The 17,972-nt window shown below is 45.2% G+C and overlaps 1 long non-coding RNA gene across 1 annotated transcript in view; it reads left to right on the forward strand.

Annotated features, from left to right (window-relative positions):
• LOC129485674 (uncharacterized) overlaps nucleotides 1-17,972 on the forward strand; it is a 76,338-nt gene that overhangs the window by 12,413 nt on the left and 45,953 nt on the right. The window lies entirely within an intron of this gene.

Consider the following 17,972-nt stretch of genomic DNA (forward strand, 5'->3'; position numbering starts at 1 on the left):
TCCCTCTTTCTGTTCTTCCATTGTTGTTTGATATTTGTGTTTCTTCCAGTATGGTGAAATTGTTTCTGTAGTTTGTTAGGGCCATATCTTGAGAGCGGAGCCAAGAGGTTTGACTCACATGATGGGATGGAAAAAGTCACATGGGCCGGGTGCGGTGGCTCACACTGGTGATCTCAGCACTTCGGGAGACAGAGGTGGGAGGATCACTTGTGCCCAGGAGTTTGAGATCAGCCTGGGCAAAATAAGGAGATCTCCTCTGTACAAAAACAATTAAGTCATCCTGGCTTGGTGATATGTGTCTGTAGTCCCAGCTACTCATGAGGCTGAGGCAGGAGGATTGTTTGAGCCCAGGAGGTTGAGGCTGCAGTGAGCTATGATTGTGCACTACCCTCTAGTCTGGGTGATGGAGTGAAACCCTGTCTAAAAAAAAAAAAGAAAAGAAAAGAAAAAGAAAAGGAAAAAAAAGTCACGTGGTATAGCGTGAAAACAACATAAGTTTGAATTCCTCTTGGGCCCCCCAGCTTTGATGGGACTTTGGGCAAGGCTCCTGCCCTCCCTGAGCCTGTTTCCTCTTCTCGCTCTCCTAGTTGCTGTGAGGATTTGCTGAAGTGGTGTGCAGGAGCCTTTTAGCTCATACTCAACACACAGTAGGTGCTCTATCCGTTCCCTTCCTTGAAAGTGGGGAGAGATTGGAAAACAGCTCCCCCAAGATAAAAATAACCTTTGTCTCAACTCTCCTTCAAAACCCACCTGCCCTAATGAAGCTCCATCTTGCATTTTGCCTTTGAGCCCACAGTTCCTAGAAATGGACACAACTTCTGAGTACTCTGCATGGTGGCTGAATCAGCTCTCGCCAATCTATCACATGCAGCCGGACGTACTTGCTATTTCAGTCACACTCGCTAAGTGCTTCCATCTAAACCTCTTGAGGCTACAAGGTACCAAATGTTTTGAATTAATTGGCTTCTATTTTCCTTTCTGTACATGTGCCTCAGTGCCTTTTTAGGGTGAGATTGACTCACAGAGTCCTTCCTGAATTCTGGCAGCCCTTATTCAACTTGGAGTTAATTATCTCTAATATGCTGTACAATTCCCTCTGTACCTTTTATGACATGGAGTTGAGGCATAATTTATCCAAGTCTATCATTGGATAATTTTTTTTTTTTAGAAAAAAAGAATGATGTGTGTGCCTCGTAAGAAAATCCACTCAGCCCATTAATTGTTTATTCACTGGGTATTTCTCGAGGACAATCCTCTTTGCCCAGCATTGTGCTATGTCCCTTATAATTCATGACCAATGATAGGCATCTCACAAGCCTAGCAGTCAGTATTCTTACTCCCATTTGGCCAGGGAAATACTTAGTTCGGAATGGAGAATGGCTTGCTGTAGTCGTTCTTCTCCATTTGCTCTCTCTGCCGTCCCTGTGCTGGGGTCCTTGTCCTCTGGGCTTCCTGCTGGGTTCAGCCAATGGAGGCACTAGCAGGAGAAGAGAGAAGTTGAAGTCTTTCTTCCCCATCCTTACCTAGTTAGGTGCCACCTGTCTGCCAGTCGTTGAGTCCCTCCATGAGCGTAATGCCTGATAGACGCCAATACCACTGTTTCCTCCCTCTGTCGCCTCTGCTCTGGAGGGGTAACCACTCCTCCCTGTTGCTCTTCTTTGCATGCTTCGTCATTCCTGGTTTGCTTCCTCATCCTCCCAGCACCTGTGTGGTCCCTTCCCTCTTTTTCTTTTTCTTTTTTTTTTCATTTTAGAGTAGAGAGATGGGGTTTCAGTCTGTCACCTGGGCTGCAGTGCAGTGCTGCGATCATAGCTCAGCACAGCCTTGAACTCCTGGGCTCATGTGATCCTCCCACCTCAGCCTCCCAAGTAGCTGGGATGATAAGTGGGAGCCACAGCACACAGCATGTGGTCCCTTCCTTAAAGTCTCTTCACCTGACCCATCTGTAGTGAGTGGCGTTTCCTCCAGGACCCTGACTGACACACTCAATCAAGACCACGCAGCTGATAGCCACATGGTGGGCCTGGGATTCCGCATTCGCCACAAGTCCACTGTCTCTTGAGTTCTGCCCTCCCGTGTCTGTTATCCTGAGAACTTGGGGTTTTCTCGGATAAGGAAAAGAAAGATGTGTTTTATCTTCAAATGTCTTTGTATTTTTGATAGGACACTTGGAGGAAATCAGGCTTTTTGAGAATTCAGTGAGAGCACACGTGTTTCGCTCCCAAAACTCTATTCAAATTCATCCCATTGAAATCAAACCCCTAGTTCCTTTTGAAAGACTATTGTCCAGCGGTAGCTTCAAAGGCAATAGCAGGAAGCTATATCAACCTGCTAGGGCCGCCATAATGAAGTACCACAAACTGGGTGGCTGAAAACAATGGAAACATATTCTCCCACAGCTCTGGAGGCCAGGGTTGGAAAATCATGGTGTCAGCAGGGCCCTGTTCCTCTGAAACTCTGGGCAGGTGCTTCCTTGCCTCTCCTCACTTTCGGTGGTTTGCTGGTGATCTTTGATGTTCCCCGGCCTGCAGCTGCATCCCTCCAGTCCCTTCCTCCGGTGTCATATGGTGTTCTTCCTTTATGTGACTGCACATATGTCTCTTCTCCTCTTCTGCGAAGGCACCAGTCATATTGGATTAACGGCCCATCCTATTCCAGTATGACCTCATCTTAACTAATGACATCTTCAACAGCCCTACTGTCAAAGAAGGTCACACTCCAAGGTATGGGGGTCAGGGCTTCAACACGTCTTTTTGTGTGACACAATTTAACCCATAACAGAGCTGTCACTGAGGACGGTACTGACTTGGGGCAAAGAGGGTCTGATGGCCACTTGGAGACTGGTTTAGCTCCAAGTCAAAAAAGAAAAAGATTTAAGAAAAGAAAACAATCAGGAGCTATGATAAACATTTAAGGGTGGGCAGACCTTTTTTTCTTAATGGCCACAGGCAACATTGTTTTCTCAGCAAAGCCATCTTTATATGAATTTCTCATCTGGAGTGACAGGGATGGGGTGGTGGAGACTTAGAGAAGTGAATGATTGGAAAGTTCATCATTTTCACAGAGCTGAGAGGACCTGTGGAGGCATTCAATGTGTGTGTGTGTATTGGTGGCTGGGCAGTGGGGAGCTGGGGAATGAAGCAGACATTTAAAAAAATTCTCTTTCCTGTCTTTCAGAGCAACATTTCTCAGTCTGCACCAGCCTGTACAATACGCAGGAGTGGGAGACTGCAAGGGTAGAGAGGACAAGAGAATCCCAGGGCAAGGGGAGAAAGGGGCATGGAGGAAAAGAGACTTTGGAGAGGTTCTAGAAAATTGCAAGAATCAGCACCTCTTCCTTCCTCTTTCCTCCCTCCTTTCCTGCCCTCCTTTCATCTATTCCTCTTCCAGACTTCCCCTCCCCTCCTTGACTGGCTCCCAATGCATCACATATCATGATCTTGCTAAAGAAAGATGAGGAATTAGGCTGCCTGGAGTCTGCAAATTAAATGATTGAGCCAAACAGAAGTGAAGGCCACCGAGGGGGCATGTGGCAAGGAGGCTGTGACAGTGTATCGAACACGTCACGTCCAGCAACGACAGGACATTGCCTGAGCTGTCTCCAGTCTGAGCAGGCATTTAATGAACAAATGCAGAAGCACCCCAAGGATCCAAGGGGAAACTGCCACAGGGGTGGAGAGATAAGAAGCCTCAGAGCCCCACTCCGGGTGCTCTTTTCAAGGCTTCGTGTTATAGGAAAAATGTGATTTACATCTTTTTTTGTGGCTGTGAATTATATTAATGAACAGCTATGTGCTCACTGAAGTCACTGTGACCCAGAAGAAATTGTTTCAACAGTATTTGAATTCCTCATATTTAAATTCTCTTTCTCTCTCTCTCTTTGGAGAGAGAGACCTATAAGAGAAATATTCACACAGTGCCAACAAGTACAGAGTAAAGCACACACTTCCCTTCCATCTCTGATTCCTGGTTCCCCAGAGGCAACCTCTATTACTCGTTTTCTTCAATTAATTATCTTCAAAAAACAAAAAGTCTATGTCTTGTTTGTTTGTAGTGTTGTAACTGTTTCAAATGAAAGTGCTCTAAAGTAACACAAGAGGGTCCACCACCCCTGCACCACCAAAATAAAACTTGTTTCTCTGGGGAGTAAGTTTTTCTTCTACCAGGTCATATCACCTCAAAGTGAACAAGCAGGGCTAGAACACATGACCAATTAAACCTGGAAATACCCTGTGAGGTGGGTGTTGTTACTCTCATCTGTAGGCCTAGTTATCCCCATTTTACTGATGAGGAAACTGAGTTCCAAAGACTAAGCAATCTACCTAAGGTCATAAGAAAGACAAAGTCTGACCATAGGTCTGGTGGACTCTCTTCAGCGCATTGAGCTGCCTTCTAGTGTTTTCCAAGACTATTGGTCTATTTAACGGTCAATGATTCCCAAATAAATGAATAAATAAATGATTAAATCAGGCTGGACGCGGTGGCTCATGCCTGTTATCCCAGCACTTTGGGAGGCTGAGGCAGGTGGATCACTTGAGGTCAGGGTTCCAGACCAACCTGGCCAACATGGCAAAACCCTGTCTCTACTAAAAATACAAAAAAAAAAAAAAAAAAAAAAATTAGCAGGCATGGTGGCGAGTGCCTATAGTTATAGCTACTAGGGAGGCTGAGACGGGAGAATTGCTTGAACCCAGGAGGCGGAGGTCACAATGAGCTGAGATTGCCTCACTGCACTCCAGCCACCATCTCTAAATAAATAAATAAATAATTGAATACATTGATCCCCAACAAATTTTTATTAAGCACCTATTATGTATCCTACTTGGTGATTTAGGAGGATATACAAGTAAGGGATGGTGCATATAAAGATGGCTGCACGTTTTTGCCTCTCCTTTCACGAAGGAGAGGGGTCTGTTTTGAATCTGAACTGGCTCTCTTGCTTTGCTTTGACCAAAAGAATGCAACAGAAGTGCTTCTGTGTAACTCTGAAGGCTGGGCCATAGGAGATCTGCAGCTTTCATTTTCACACCCTTTGAATATTCCCTTTTAGAATCCAGCTGCACATGCCACATAGAAAGACCACAGGGAGAACTGAGAAGCTCAGTTGACACCCCCAGCTGAGTTCCTACCTGACAGCCAGGACCAACCACCAGTCATGAGAATGGGCGGTCTCAGCTGAGTTGAGCCTCCAGGAGGCTACAGCTCCTGCCAAAACCATGAGGACCAGAAGAACTGCCCAGCAGAGCCCAGTCAGCCCTGAGTCATGGTATACAATTGGTGTTGTTTTAAGCCACTAAGTTTTGAGATGGTTTGTTACACAACAGATGACTGAAACATAAGGCACATCCTTTGCCAAACAAAAGGATGATGATTTACAAACAAAATTCTGATGATTTGTTGTGCTGCTGTATATCCTTTTTATACAACTATTTTCTGTTTAAATAGCTAGGGTTCTGATTGCAGTAGGAATCCTGACTGACACAGGAGACACTGAAGGGCTTTTTAAAAAATTTTTTCTGCTAAGAAATGCCAAGATTAAGTCTGCACTTGAGGAAGACCATGGCTGTGATGTAGAGAATAGCTAGAAGAGGAAGAAGCTGGAGAGAGGGGAATATCAGGAGGCCATTGGAGGTTATGATGGCAGGGAAGTTGGAGGATGAGCATGTTGGAAAGATACTGAGAATGCAGACTCTGTAAGTCTTGGTGATACTGAGGTAAGAGAGAGGCAGATGTTAAGGAGGATGTCCCTGACTTGATCAACTGGGTAGATGGCAGTGTCATTTCCAGAGATAGTAAACCCTGGAGAAGGAGGGCAAATAGGAGTTTCCTTCTTTCTTTAGTGGGCAATAGCACAGAGCAGTCGCTGGGCTCCTATCCACCCTCCAATCATCTGGTCATGTCACATCTCTCCTTAAGGCCCTTCATGGTGTCTCCATTCTTTCAGGATGAAGCCCACCATCCTCAGTGACTTGCTTCTTACTCCCACAGCCTCATCCACAGCCTTCCTCTTTGGTTCCAGGTACATGTCAGTCCACACATACACCATGTTCATGCCTACTTCCAGGCCTTTGCTCCCGCTGTTCCTTTTGCCTGGATTGCCCTTCTCTTCTTTGTTTGGCTGATTGTTATTTCAAGATTCAGTCACCACCTCCTCCAGAAACTTTCCCATCTCAGGATAGGTGCCAGTCCTCCAAGACCCAAGAACACCCTATGTTTACCTACGCATCTACCCTGATCAGATTGCATGGTCACGACCTGTTTCTCTCATAGCTCCCTTGCCAGACTGAGAGTCCCCTGAGTTTGGGTCTTCAGAGCTGGCACAGAGCTGGGATAGGGCTTTTCCCATGCATGACCTCACTTCTTAGCTATACTATTATCAGCACTGTTCTTCTTGTTGTTGCTTCTACTTTGTAGTGAAGTGCTTCTGGGGAAATGCCATCCAGATGAATTTATACATGGACTTAAAGAGTGGAAGAGGGGATGATACGGTTTGGATGTTTATTCCGTCCTAATGTCATGTTGAAATGTAATCCCCAGTATTGGGGGTGGGGCCCAGGGGAAGGTGTTTGGGTCATGGTCAGATGCCTCATGAACAGCTTGGCGCCCTCCCCATGGTAATGAGTTCACATGACAGCTGATAGTCTTTTGTTTTGGTTTTTATTTTTTTGAGGCAAAGTCTCACTCTGTTACCCAGGCTGGAGTGCAGTGTCACGATCTCAGCTCACTGCAGCCTTGACCTCCTAGGCTCAGGCAGTCCTCCCATCTCAGCCTCCCAAGTATCTGGGAACACAGGCGTACACCATGCCTGGCTAATTTTATTTTTTTATACAGATGGGGTCTCACTTTGTGGCCCTGGCTGGTCTCAAACTCCTGGGTTCAAGTGATCCTCCTACCTTGGCCTCCCACAGTGCTGAGATTACAGGCATGAGAAAACTGGTTGTTTAAAAGTGTGTGGCATCTCTTTCTCCCTCTTTTGCCTCCTCTCTTGACATATGATATGCCTGCTCCCCCTTCATCTTCCACCAGGATTGTAAGTTTTCTGAGGCCTCATCGTAAGCAGATGCCAGCACCATGCTGCTTGTTCAGCCTGTAGAACTGTGAGCCAAATAAACCTCTTTTCTTTATAAATTACCCAGCCTCAGGTATTTCCTTATAGCATTGCAAATGAACTAACATAGGGGACCAGCATTTCAGAGTTGAAAAGTAAGATAAAGAAATAGGTCCAAAGTTTATACACAACTTCTTCTGGTGGTGACTTAAGCTGGAAGACAATTAGTCCCCAGGTGTTGTTTTGCAACTACAAGTCTCGGAGGGCATACGGAGACTGAAGAATATAAAATTGCATAGGAAAATTGGGGAGCTTCAGGAGAAGCTAGCTTCTGGGAAGTAAAGCAGCCTGGCTTGTCCTTACCTCCTTAATTCCAGACCCTATCCCCAAATTGCTTGCTGGTTCAGGGCCCTCAAATGACACCCAGAGCTATATATCCCAGCCCTGCCTTCTGGAGTCATGTCTCAAACTTCAGAGCAGTGACTATAGAACAATCCTAGGGAGTCACAGTGCTGTAGGCCCTGCAGGAAAATTCAAATTCACTCTGAAAGCTCCTACTGTCTTTTCTCTTTCTCTGGAACACTGGGCTGCAGGTTTTGGGGGCTAAAGAGGGGAATAGATGCTATTGGACCTTACCATTGGCATTGCAGTATTGAACACATGGGCACAGGATTCAGGTTGGGGGGCAACATGCCTGCTAGGACAAGGCAAGTGATACAAATAGGTGAACTGGGCCAGGTGTAAGGCTGTAGAGAATGATGGGAAATGAGGAAAATTAGGAAGCCCCCCTCCATCCAAAAGGAGCAGGTACCACTCAGCTCCCATGAATTCTTGCCACAAGGGCATGTCAGTCTAGGGTGGCCAGATCCTCTCATTTTTTCTTCAAATGAATTTAGAAGTCAGAATTTGTATGTGAAGTCTTCCAATATTAAACATGGAACATGAATTTAAAAAATTTTTTAAAACTTTTTACCAAATGAAGCACAAGGCCCGCAGATATCCAGGTGGTGACCTCTCTTCTACCGACATCCTGTGCTTCAACTTATAGTCCATATCTCAATGTTTGCTACTGCATAAAGTCACAGAATCTACCTCTCATACTTTCCAGCATTTGGGTCGCTGGTAAGTTTGCAGGTGAAGTAAGGTAGCAGAAAGATTTTGGGAACCAGAAACAAAAGTGAGCTTTGAATCTCAGCTCCCCTATTTTCTAGCTATGTAGTCTTCACTGAGCTTTACTTTCCACATCTGTAAACTGGGGACAACAATTGTAGTAGACACTGTTAGTTGCATGCAAACAACCATCCCTACCCCCATGCCTTAATCCTTTCATGGTAATAGGAAATAATTTTGTTCAGGCATTGGAGGAGCAGCAGTGAGCTCAAGGGGATGAACTGTGCTCAGTTTAAATCATTGTGGGGACCATATTCCACTTTGCCAATGATTTGCCTAGGGACAGCCATGAGACCCGGCTTGGAGAATGAGTTGGGAAAGGAAGTCGGCTGAGGAGGTTCCTGAGATATATTTTCCTCTCAATAAAAGAGAAAGTCCAAATGAAGAAGAGTCCCCTTTCTGCTATCACTCTGACCTTCCTGTTTGGGAAGCTGCAAGTTGAGAATGTGATGCTTAAAAGCTGTGGCAGCCATTTTGTGACCATGAGAGAAAGGTCAAAAGAATCACAGAGATGCTGGGCCGGAGTGCTGGCTGTATGGAGCTGCTTCTGAACATTTTGTTGAGAAATGTTAGTGTCTCTATTGTTGAAACCACTTTTCTCAAACCTATACATGCACCAGAATCATCTGGAGGGCTTGTTCAAACACAAATTGTTACCCTCACTCCCCCAGGTTTCTTATTCAGTAGGTCTAGAGCGGAGCCCAAGAATGTGCATTTCTGACAAGTTCCTGGGTGATGCAGAAGATGCCAGTGAACCACATGTATTTTGTTTTATTTTATTTTTTTGAGACAGTCTCACTCTGTCGCCCAGGCTGCGTGTAGTGATACGATTACAGCTTACTGCAGCCTCGATCTCCTAGACGCTAATGATCCTTCTGCCTCAGCCTCCTGAGTAGTTGGGACTATAGGAACGCACCACCACACTTGGCTAATTTTTGTTTTTTTATTTCTTTTGTAGAGACAAGGTCTTGCTATATTGCCCAGGCTGTTCTCAAACTCCTGGATGCAAGCTATCCTCCTGTCTCGGCCTCCCAAAGTGCCATGATTATAGGTGTAAGCTACATGCCTGGCGTGAACCATGTTTTGAGAGACGTTTTTTAAGCCACTGTTAGCCAGATGTCCTATTAGTTGCTGCTGAACACCTCCCGACTGATGTAACGACACTTACCTGAGAGAGGCATGGTGGACGTGAATGGAGATATCATATGTATCAAGCAAAAGCATAGTGCTTATTTGCGTAGACTTTAGCTTCTTTCTGCCTCTCGTTTTCATCTGAAGGTACTGTTGTCCATTCAACTCTCATCTAGCTTGAACCAACAGTGAAATGAACCTAGAGAGCTGCTCTCTCTCTCCCCAACCAAAAAAAAAAAAAAAAAAAAAAAAAAAAAAAAAATCCATGATGCCAGTGATAAAGACAATGAAATTTCCACAATGTAACTTCTAGCAAAGATCTCACCTCCAGCATGTCTGGGGAATCTCAATTTAAAGTACCTTATGGGACTGGCTTCTGCCCTCAGTACAAGATGTCAATTTACACCATTGGTAAGTTTAATCTGTTGAGACACAGCTCTGATTTTACAATGTAAGGGCTTGTGATCAAGAATTCAATGTATGAAATTTCCCTATATAGCTCTCTTCAGAAGCCTCCCATGGGCTTATCTCGTAGACTAGATACCTACCTGGTCATGCTCAGAAACCAGCACAAACTATTTACCGCCATCTCCCATCCTAGCCAGAGCCTTTGTAAAGCTTCCTGTTCCAGACCTGCCTCTGGGACTCTTGGCCTGCTGTGCCCCTGTGATCATGCTCTTTCTTGTCTTTTTTCCTTTTCACAGATGTCTCCACTCCTACAGCCTAGGAAGCCTGTTCCTATTCACCGAGCCCTCAGCATTCTCCTTTTTCAGGTTGTGCTGGTCTTTTCTGCCCAATGTCAAGGGCCTTAAGGGGAGGCCTTGTGGATCAGTAGGAAGAGTCTGGCAAAACTACCCTTAGGAGGACCCCAACCCTGCCCCCAGTTCAGCTCTGGTCCTCTCTGGGTCGAGTCAGCAGGTCAAAGGGGTATGCTCAAGAACCTTCTACAGCAGCCAGCCTCTTTAGGTCTAATGTGCAGATCATCACCTGGCGATCTCGCTAAAATGCTAATTGTGTCTGGGTGGGGGCCTGAGATTCTATAGGTGCTATGGCTCCTACTTGTCTCGATCTCGTTTCACTGCAATCTCCACCTTCTGGGTACAAGCAATACTCATGCCTCAGCCTCCCAAGTAGCTGGGACTAGAGGCATGTGCCACCACACCCAGCTAATTTTTTTGTATTTTGATAGAGATAGGGTTTCACCATGTTGCCCAGGCTGGTCTCGAACTCCTGAGCTCAGGCAATCTGCCTGCCTCGGCCTCCCAAAGTGCTAGGATTACAGGCATGAGCCACTGTGCCCAGCATTTTTTTATTAAAAAAAAATGTGAGCTATTAGTATACAGTTGACCCTTGAACAACACAGGGTGTCAGTTGAACTACATGGATTCACTTACCCATGAATTTTCTTCCGCCTCTGCCACCCCTGAGACAGCAAGGTCAGCCCCTACTCTTCCTCCTCTTCCTCCCCCTCCTCAGCCTACTCAACCTGAAGACAACAAGGATGGAGACCTTTATGCTGATCCACTTCCACTAAATGAATAGTAAATATATTTTCTCTTCTTTGTGATTTTTAAATAACCTTTTTTTCTCTAGCTTGCTTTATTGTAGGAATACAGTGTATGATACGAATAACATACAAAATATTTGTTAACTGGTAAGGCTTCTGGTCAACAGTAGGCTATTAGTAGTTTGTTTTTGTTTTTGTTTTTTTGTTTTTGAGACAGGGTTTTGCTCTGTCACCCAGGCTGGAGTGCAGTGGCGTGATCACAGCTCACTGTAGCCTCAACCTCCCAGGCACAAGTAATCCTTCCTCCTCAGCCTCCCAACTAGCTGGAACTACAGGCTGCACTACCACACCCAGATAATTTTTCTTTATTTTTTTTGTAGAGACAGGATCTCACTAGGTTGCTAGATCTGGTCTCAAACTCCTGGGCTCAAGCAATCCTCCTGCTTCAGCTTAGTAGATAGGTTTTAAGGAAGTCAAGTTATAAGCTGGTTTTGACTGTGATCGGGGGGGTACTGCCACTAACCTCTGTGTTATTCAAAGATTAACTATATTTTAAATTACACATGTGGCTTGCATTTACGACTCACATTATGTTTCTATTAGATACCAATGCTGTAGATCATGGTCTGTGCACACACTGGGGACTAGAATGCCTTGCCCAAACAGCCATGAGCTTATTTCCAGAAACTGCATGGACTCCTTCCCCAGGTCTGTCCTCCTAAAGGCTGAGCAAGCCGCCCATGCGCAAACCTTGAAGCCCATTGGTGGCCAAGGGTAGCTGTTGGTTGGGAAGGGAAATAGACAATGGAGTTTGGCTATGAGGCTGGGGCACCCTCAGGTATTTTTGCCTGCACAAGGCCCATCTCAGTACAGATACAGACCAAGGCGGGGAGAGAAGTGGGGCAGGAGTCGGGCCTGGGGCTGGGGATTGGCTTTCCAACGTTACCACCTGTAGGCATAAAATGCTGAGGCATCTGAGATTTCTAAATTCAATCTTGGCCTTCCAGATTGTTAGGCAGATATATTTGTCAAGGTATGCAGCTAGCATATATTTTATTTAACAGTTCATTAGCTTGATTTATAACTTTTAATATTTAGACGTATAATACGTGGGTCTCTGTTTGTACTCTTGCCCTGGGCAAGTAAAGTAATTACCATACAGGTTTATAAGGGCCGAGATACAGGATGTACGTGGTGCAGTGGGAGCCTAAAGGAGGGACACGCTCTGCCTGGGATGGAGTGGCCTCTGAATAACAATGAAATCTAGGGGAAAGAGTCATGGCTGGGACCACGACTACAGTGAAAAGAAGCCAAACCTATTTTTCTTTTCCTTGGCAGAAGGCAGGAGGAATACCTGGGCATCTGGCTGCTGGGCTGGGGACCCTGGTGAGCCAGCCAGTCTTACCCCCCTGCACTGCCTCACATTTGCAGCCATGGGGCACCTGCTTTTGTCCCATCTTTCTGGTTCTTCAGAGTAAAAAGAAGATGGATTCAATGCTGAGGGGGCCCAGAGTCTCATCTGGGCCTTTTACCAGCCCTAGTTCTTTTACACTTCCCAATGGCAGTACCATGCACAAGATGATAGGACATCCTGGGGAAGACTTTGGGGTAGACCTCGGTGTGGGACTGCTTGGGTTTGAACTTCAGGTCCCTTTCTCTGGGTCTCGGTTTCCCCATCAGTAAAATGGGTTTGAAAATAGTAGTACCATAAGAGAGTTCTTAGGAGATGAACTGAGATAATATTTGTAAAGAACACAAAGCACTGTATACACCCCAGTCCTTACTAACTTTATTGACAGATGGGTCGCTGTGGGGTAGAAGGTGAAGGACCTGGCTTAAAGACAACACCAGGTTTCAGGACCGAGGTTTCAACTGTGTTCTCCTTCTCTCCAAAGCTTGTGTTCTTTCCCGCTCTCACATGTGAGCGTTTCTCAACCACAAAGATACATTCATCTTCTCTTGCATGTGAGGTGTATTCATTGAGCTGGAGAGAGAAGACTAAAAATAACGTTAGGTGTAAATTTGATCCAGTGAGAAGGGCTGTGCCTTGGCTGGGCTGGGCATGAAAGGAAAGGCTTAGCTCTCCATTTTCTCCTTGCTTTTCAACCAAAGGCCTTTGGCCTGAAAACACACCTGAGTCTGTGATGAGTTTTGGAAACCACAATTGTGATGACAGGGCAGGAGACCTTGCCAAAGCTCTCCGAGACTTGACCCTGCCATCCCTGCTGCAGAACTCCCCTCCTGCCCCCTCCTTCTCCTCAGAGTGCTAGAAGGAGCCAAGCGGGTGCTCTCCTCAAGATCTCATATGCATGCAAAGATCCAGATCTTCCCAACGCTAGCCACTGCTCAAATGTCACAACAAGAGAGTCTCCCCGACCACCCTACCTCAAGCCTCTTCTACCTCCCCACCCCAACCCACTCTCCAGCATGATGCCCCCTTTTTAAGTCTCATAGCCCTTAGAGCAATCTGAAATTACCTTGTTCGTTTCTGCGTCAATCTGTTTCTTGCATCCTGTCCCTTTAGCGTGGGAGCTGGAAGACAGCAGACATGTCGCTCACTGCTATGTCTCCAGAGCCTCCAACGTGCCTGATGCCTATTAGTCCTCAAAATTTTTTAGTAAAAAAATGTATGCATGGAGGAATGAATGAACAAATAATTGAAACCTCAGTTCTGGTCCCGACTGTGCCACTAAATTGCTTTACTTCTGGGTTGCATTCGTCTCAATTATGAAATGAGAGGGCTGCATTTGATTAGGAATTTTTTTTTTTTAGGGGTACTTCGTGGGTAACACTGAAGGGTTTAAGCAGGAGCATCATGTGGTCACATTTGTAGTGAAGACAAAACGAAAATGACCCTGGGACCCAGTAGAAAGTGGATTGAAGGTGCCTATTCTGGAGTCCAGGGAGTGACCAGGAGCTGTGACAGACATACAGGCCAGAGATAAGTGAGTCACCCAGGTTTATCAGGAGACAGCAGATAAAGCTCACAAACCTTCTCTCAAGTGACAAACTGCTACCAGGAACCCAAGTAGATTCTGGAGTTCTATATGGGGTGGTTGAAGCCTCTCTGTCTCTATCTCTTCCCCACACACATATAAATACTGGCCATCCCCTCCCCTGCTTCATTGTCACCTGGGGCTTACCATATGATGACAGGGTAATCAGGTGATTGTGACAGATTACAAGAATATTTAATATTGATGAATCTTCTTCCTAGTGACTACTTACATATCATCGGCCCTTTTCCATGTGGGGCTTATGATAGTACCTATAATATTATATATGTACAATAACACAATACAATACAACAGTAAACTAGAAAGCTATACGTAGAGAACAAATCAGGATTAGGGAAAGATAGATTTAATAGATCAGGACCAGGAAGGAAGTTAGGACATAAACAAGCAGACAAAGGATTCTAGGCGTTTATCAAAGTTGGCCACATATTTAGATTGAGCTTCCCAGTGGCCAGAACAAAAAGGAAAACATGTTGATGCTTGAGAATACGAAAAAAATATGATGCTACATTATTTATGCCATATAAGGAAAAAGTATACTAATGTCTCAGGAGTAAAACTTTCTTTCTTTTTTTTTTTGAGATGGAGTCTCGCTCTGTCACTCAGGCTGGAGTGCGGTGGCATGATCTCAGCTCACTGCAACATCTGCCTCCTGGGTTCAAGCAATTCTCTGCCTCATCCTCCCGTGTAGCTGGGATTACAGGTGCCCACCACTATGTCTGGCTAATTTTTGTATTTTTAGTAGAGATGGGATTTCACCATCTTGGCCAGGCTGGTCTTGAACTCCTGACCTTGTGATCCACCCACCTTGGCCTCCCAAAGTGCTGGGATTACAGGCATGAGCCACTGTGCCCTGCCCAGAAGTAAAACTTTCTTTGGCACCTAAGTTGGAAATGACTTACTTTTTTTAACATGAGATAATCCTATTTATTTTTAAAAACATAGGTATACACAGACAGAAAATTTTGAGGAAATACACAAAATCATTGATTATAACTATTTAGGTAGTAGGATGAGAATGTTAGTGACATATTACTTTCTCAGTGATCTTAAGAATTTTCTCAATTTTCTGGAATACATGGTTATTGAATTTTTTTTTTTTTTTTTGTATTTTATATATTCAGGCTGGAGTGCAATGGCATGATCAGAGCTCACTGCAGCCTTGAACTCCTGGGCTCAAGCAATCTTCTTTCTTTAGCTTATCAAATAGCTGGGACTATGGACACATGTCATCACGCCTGGCTAAGTTGATTTTTTTTTTTTTTGTAGATTCTTGCTATGTTGACCAGGTCTTGAACTTCTGGCTTCAAGTGATCCTCCTGCTTCGGCCTCCCAAAGCACTGGGATTACAGATGTGAGCCACTGTGCCTGGCCTGGATGTTGAATATATAATCAAAAAACTACAATGAGTTTTTTTCCAATTTTTAAATTTGTGGTAAATATACATAACATAAAATTTTACTACCTTAACTGTGTTTAATACGTACAGTTTAGTGCCATTAAATATATTCATAGTATTGTGCAACCATCACCACCATCCATGTCCATAATTCTTTTCATTCTGTAAAACTGAAACTATGTACCCATTAAACTAGAACTCCCAATTTCCACCTCCCTCCAGCCACTGACAGCCACCATTCTGCTTTCTGTCTCTGATTTCTAGTACCTCTAAGTACCTCATCATGGGTTTTTATATAGGGAGAAATAAGTGATGTCATGTGCATTTTCCAATTTAAAAAATAGAAATCAGTGGTAACAGAGACATTCCTGAGACTGGGTAATTTATAAAGAAAAAGAGGTTTCATGGACTCACAGTTCCAGGTGGCTGGGAAGGCCTCACAATCATGGCAGAAGGCAGGTCTTACATGGTGGCAGGCAGAGAGAATGAGAGCCAAGTGAAAGCAGAAACCCCTTATAAAACCATCAGATCTCATGAGACTTATTCACTACCACAAGAACTGTATGGGGGTAACCGCCCCCATGATTCTATTATCTCCCACTGATTCCCTCCCACAACACATGGGAATTATGGGAGCAAGATCAGATTCGGGTGGGGACACAGCCAAACCCTATCAGTGGTGTTAGCAATCATTTTATAGGAGGAGTAATTTTTTTTATTAAGAAAAGGAGACAGGGCTGGGCGCGGTGACTCACGCCTGTAATCCTAGCACTTTGGGAGGCCAAGGCGGGTGTATCACGAGGTCAGGAGATCGAGACCATCCTGGCTAACACAGTGAAACCCTGTCTCTACTAAAAATACAAAAAAATTAGCCGGGCGTGGTGGTGGGCGCCTGTAGTCCCAGCTACTCGGGAGGCTGAGGCAGGAGAATGGCATGAACCCGGGAGGCAGAGCTTGCAGTGAGCCGAGATTGTGCCACTGCACCCCAGCCTGGGTGACAGAGCAAGACTCTGTCTCAAAAAAAAAAAAAGGGAGACAAAAAGTGGAAGGACTGGGCTACTTATGTATCAGCAACATGTGTTTGAATTTTGGGGTATAAATTAATTAAGCCAATAATCATGAGTTTAAAATCAACTCTTCCTCTCAGTAGAACAATGAATAAAAAGAGCTACAATTCTTTAGGAGGGTATGTGCCAGGCACTTGACTAAGCATGGACAGAAATGAGTGCAGCCCTCCTCCAGCCCTGAGAGGCAGGGTTCTTGTCCCATTGAGAGATGGGTTTAGCTAGCTCCGGCGCTGTGTTGGAGTTACACAGCTCTTCACACTGGTCATTCTGACCTCAGATTCCCGGCCCAGTGGACGATGGGACTCTTCCTCTCTTGGGACAGCCTGCTAAGTGTGCTGAGGATATGGGTAATGGTGGCAAAGCCCATTGTGTTTCATACCAAACCAAAAAGGAGGAATCTTGCAGGAGGTTCCATCCCAGGAGAAATGCAAAAAAATGTCCAGATCAATTTCAGGAGGAGAAATTGATCAGTCCACCAAGATGTAGCAGATTACTACAATGTGGTGGCTTTTTATTCAGATAAAAAAAAAAAGCCTACTACTGTTAAGGGACATTTATGCCTTACCTTGCTTGTAGGAGGGAGGACAATCTCGCTGATAAGCCCTGGGTAGCCAGGCTGTTCAGCAGGTCCCCCCAGCCCGTTTTTTTTTTTTGTTTTTGGTTTTGTCTACATGGCACCACAACACTGGCCTCACTAGAAGACATAGTGAAAAGTGTTGTTGTTGGGAGAAAACAGCCACAGCGTGCTCTATGTCTTTGTTAACACTTCATTGTAAACATGGGTTCTGGAGTTAGAAAGTATTGAATTCAGGTTCTGATGCTTTTCTCACTAGATTCCTGTAGGAAGCTACTAACCCCCTCTAATAATAATAGTGCTGACCTCATAGGATTATTGTGAGGGTGAAGTGAGATGCTGATTGTCAGGGGTTTTGCCCCATGTCTGGCACACAGCAGGTGCTTAAAAGGTGAGAGTTATAATTATTCACTAGCTTAGATTACAGGCCATCCCTTAACCAGCCATGCCGGCCAGGCGATGTCATGCTGTGATTGGGTAGCCCTGGGTCACTGTTGCATTCTGAAAAGATGATACTGTTGCATGGACTGGGTATTGCAGGAAGGCAAGGGTGTGGACAGTGACTAGGAGATATTGCAGGCATTCAAACGAGACGATGTAGCTTGAAAGAGGGGAGCGACTGTGGTGCCAGAGGTGAGGGCCAGGCATTGTGCTTCTGGAAAGCTGTAGGGAGTAAGTCATGAGTTCTCCCTCGGTGCCCCAGTAGCTCTGCTTCTTCTTCTCCATGGGAACAGGGAAGGAGCAAAACGCTAAGTATCAAAGGTAGAGGAACACATACCATCAGGCTAGCTTTCCTGTACCAGATCAGGCCACCAACATTGCCCTTCTTGGCATCTTAGATTTCTAAGAAAATGCAACCCCATGGAGGGAGGGCATATGGTTAAGCCAGAAGTAGGCTCAAGAGCACACTGCCAGCCAAACGAACCACACGCCACAACCAGCCCTTTATTCATGGGGTGCTGGGAACTATCTTCCTCAAGCCTCTACAACCCATCCTTGATTGCAAGCAAGTCCCTGGGTTTCAAAACAGGAAGTAGCCCAACTTGAGTTGCTCTTCTT

Source organism: Symphalangus syndactylus, chromosome 7 (assembly GCF_028878055.3).
Source record: "Symphalangus syndactylus isolate Jambi chromosome 7, NHGRI_mSymSyn1-v2.1_pri, whole genome shotgun sequence".
Lineage (NCBI taxonomy): Eukaryota > Metazoa > Chordata > Mammalia > Primates > Hylobatidae > Symphalangus > Symphalangus syndactylus.